We start from the raw sequence: 4,431 nt of genomic DNA, 5'->3' as shown, positions 1-4,431 counted from the left end.
TCACGATCTGTCATTTGCATCAGGTTTTACCCTGGGACGATGAAATATCGCTTTCAGCCTACAGGCCGGGATGTCAAAGGGTCGGTTCGGCTGGGAATGAGTGAGAGTGTGAGACCAAACCAAAATGTTACGAAGACAAATATTTGGTATGATTTCTATTCAATTTTTTCGGTGTTTTATATTTCGAAAATTGTTTGGTTTGATTTTTGCACCTTATTTGTACGAAATAAAATTGAAATTGTATTCTCTCCTTTTATGATAAAAAAAAATATAGATTGTTATTCATGTAACAAGGGTGGGTTACATTTGGAAAAATAACAAAATAGTGAAAAGACCAATAAGAAATGAGTAATGGGACATAAAAGTATCAATTGGGTGGGGATAAACTAGACATTTCATTTTATGTTATTAGAATTTCATGATTATATTGTTATTTGATATTTAAAATGGCATTTTTGACATTTCAAAACATTCTCCCTACCTTACTGCTCTCTTTCTCTTTCCGTCCAAATCATCGCTGCAACCATCTACAGCCTCCTCGACGAAGACAACCGACCCTCTTTCCTCTTCCCGCCTTTAATTAATCATATGTTTAGTAGTTAGCTTAATCATATGGTTAGTAGTTAGCTTAGGTCCGACCGGTGAGAGTTGTACGGAGCCCAATTCGCAAAGCACTTGATTCAACAACCATTCCTGCTAGAGGGGTCTCCGTCGACAGTCCTCGGATGAATTCTTCCAATAAAACCCAGCAGAGTGAGTAGTTATTATCATCTATAACCATCATTTCAGGTAACATTTTTCAATTTTTTTTGAACTTACGTTGGTTTCCTCTCAACCCCATTGTGCTTTGGTTGTTCCACTGTGAAGGGTCTTATTCACTTACATATTTTAGATGTATATATGAGGCAAGGTATTTCACCTAATGTAGGATTTCTTCCATTGATCTGTAAAAGGGTTGGAATCCTTTAAGCTTTACTGGGTTTTCTGATTTCTTTCTATTGGGCTCTGTTATTGCTGGTTCTTTTAATCTTTTCTTAGGAAAGGTCTGACCTATCATAGTACTAAGCAAGTAAGACTGTAAGAGAGAATATCCAGTTCACAAGATCAATTTTTCGTTCTAAGTTTGCTGATTCTCAATTTTTTTCTTGCAAATTTGTTGATTCTCTGCGAATCGGGCAGCTCAGATCTGTATTTTAATTTTTGTTTACAAATTAAGAAAGAGAGGGAGGAGAGTTGCAGCACAGAGAGAGAGAGAGAGAGGAGGGTTGGGTCGCCGTAGTGCTGGTTCCCGTCTCCGAGAGTTTCAACAGAGAGAGAGGATGGTGACCAATACTCCACGACAATGGAAGATCAGTGGTGATGATTAGCCCTTCATTTTGGGGTGCTGCTAGAGTGGGAGAGGGAGGTTAAAAGGCTTGAAGGAACATGTCCAACTCAGATGTCGACGGCAGCATGACCAGCCCTTCGAAGTAGCAGCAGCAGCAGCGTTGAGCCTGAGATTGATCAACTTGCAATGTCATCGATAGAAGCATCAGCGTTGTTAGTACAGGGGGACTCGAACCAATCTTCTTAGAAACGAATTCAATTTTGGACCACCTTCTCCACCATTAATTCCTTGTGCACTCTTTATTCCTTCAATGAGATAGTCACCATATCAAATATTTGGTTTCGAGAGATATGACATCGATCTGGTAAATCAGAAATTTGGCGTCGTTACCTTCAGTAGTTTCTACAACCGGCAGATACGAGAGATGCTGGTAGATTATTTTGGGGAAAGGTTACTAAATCTTGTTTGAGTTTTTGGTTTTTTTCCGCCGGAAACAAGAGAGAAAGAGGTTGGGTTGGTTCATGGTCGGAGGAGACGATAGATGTTGTGCAGATGATTTTGGGAAAGATGTGTGGTGCACAATTACATTTTAACCCTTGTTAACAAAACTTAGTTAAAATTCTAGGGCTTTTTTGACTTTTTAGCAATGAATTTGATTTCACCCAATTATCCTTATAAATTTATTTTCAACTGTGTCTTTAATTGTAGTTTTAAGAGGGTAGTAGGTGTCTTGTTATGTTTGGATAAATAACAATCCCTTGTTACGTTAATAATTCTCCAAAAAATATATATTGATTAAAAAAAGTTATCGGATACATATGAGTCAAAAGAAACAAATGTGCACAGATAATTTGATGGGCAAAGTAATAATTTCATATTGACATTGCCCTTCTTCTTCTCCTGATGGTCAATCATCACCACTACCACCAACCTCTTCCAAAGAAATATAGAGAATATATTCTTAGAAATTGAACTACAAATGGATTTTTTTCTTCTTGAAATATTTTAGATTGATGGAACTAAACAAGTTCAATTTCTTCACCAAAAATCTTTTGTTGACTATTTCATGAAAATCAATCCTCAAGAAAATCAATCCAAAACTAAATAGAAGTCATACCACATCAGGAAAAAACTAAGGGTGCAATGGCTTCAGGTTTTTCAAAACCCATCCCCAACCAATGTCCTCAAGGCTCACCATAAGCCCAACTTGGCCTGAGGTCGGGCTGAGATATTTCAGCCCAAGCCCTCCCTGTCCAGCTTGTAGGCTAAAAATGCCTAGACCATGTCCTACCAAGTTGGTGGGGCCAAACTAGCATCCTTAGGAAAAACTTTCCCATGATGCCATAAAGCAATTTCCCTCTCTCATAAGTTTGTTATTATTTTCTCTTTCTGAATATGTGGGTCCTATGTGGATGATATTTTTTTTTAAAACAACCAGTGGCGTGGCATGCAGATTTCTCCCCACACTGGAATTGTAGGGAAACCTCTCTCAAGAAGAATATATATTATAGAGGATAGGGCTCCTCAGGATTCCATTGTAGCAAGGAATCTACACGCCCCACCAACAACAATCGAAAGAATGGTATCATCCACAGGGGACCCACATGGATAAGAATAGGAGATAGTCTGTCAGTGTGGGTTGCACACCTCATTACATGAGAGGGCATACGTTGGAATCTGCACTCCACTGTCATGCCCTTCTTTCTCATATTATAGGATGAGAGAAAATTTCCCACGACACCAAAGTATTATTCTCCACTCATGTAGTGTTTTTATTATTTTCTCTCATGCTTTGATCATGTGGGTCCCATATGGTTGATACTGTTATCAATACCACCATTGGTGGGGTGTGCAGATTCACCCCTACATTGGTGCCATGGGAATCATCTCCCATATTTTATATATAATCCCCACACCCTGGCATTGTGGTTAGGGTTGTCCAAATCCAACCCAATACGATTGGACTGACTGAAACTGACCCCAAAAATCGATCCAAATCTAAAACAAACACTTACCAGTTGGTTCAAATTTGGGTTTTGGAAATTGACACAAAAACCAAAATTGACTATTAAGACCAATTCAACTAATAAAAAAAAGGGGAATTATTAATGTAACAAGGGTCTGTTATTTATCCAAACATAACAAGACACCTATTACCCTATTCAAACTACAGTTTAGGACACAGTTGGAAATAATTTTATAAGGATAATTGAGTAAAATCACATTCATTGCTTGAAAATAGGGAAAACCCACAAAATTTAACTTAATTTTTTTAAAAGGGTTAAAACGTAATTATGCACTACAATCCAACAGTTAATTTTGATTGCCCAAAAAATCACCCCACCTATTAGAGTTGCTCCTCCTTCGTCTCTCCTCTCTCACGACGCGACAATCGACGACTAATCCAAAATCTGTTGTCTCCTCTCCAAGCTTCTCTCCGACGATGGTGAGACACCCTCATGCCGGCACACCCTCACGCGACAGTAGAGAAAGGAATCCGTCAAAGCCGCTGCTTCCATTGGTGGCTTCTACCCTAAAAGCCCTAAACCGAACAAATCTCTTCCTCTCTCATGACGACCAAACCAGACGGTAGAGAAAGGAATCTCCTTCTACAACTCAATCATTCTACTAATGGACCTTCCTGCAACTTCAATCACTCCAGGTATGCTCCATGGCTAACTCGCCATCTCTTCCTCCGACCTTCGCTCTCTATTTTATGATTAGATTCTGAAATCATGAGTTAGGATTTTTAATTTAGAATCGTGGATTTAGAGCTTTGAATGAGGTGATTGTGGTAGCGAAGGATTTTTTATTCCAACCTAACAAGCCAGCACCATGTTCTACCACATCTTGATCACTATTGCCAATACCCAAGTGCTTATTTGTGCATTCACTCTTAGAACTGTAATGGCTTAAAAAAACTCTCAGTTTCTCTCAAATGAATAATCTGATCAACCTCAGGCCCCAGAAAAATTAAAGTTTCGTTGGCACATTGCGGGAGAGATATGACCAGAGAATTTTTGCTGACTTTATTACCCTGATTTTCCTATAATTCTCTCCCCATCATTAGAAAATGATGGGAACAGCAGAGAGATAGAGAGAGA

The sequence above is a fragment of the Telopea speciosissima genome, chromosome 11 (assembly GCF_018873765.1).
Source record: "Telopea speciosissima isolate NSW1024214 ecotype Mountain lineage chromosome 11, Tspe_v1, whole genome shotgun sequence".
In the NCBI taxonomy this organism is placed as follows: domain Eukaryota; kingdom Viridiplantae; phylum Streptophyta; class Magnoliopsida; order Proteales; family Proteaceae; genus Telopea; species Telopea speciosissima.
Note: the sequence above shows the minus strand (reverse complement) of the source record.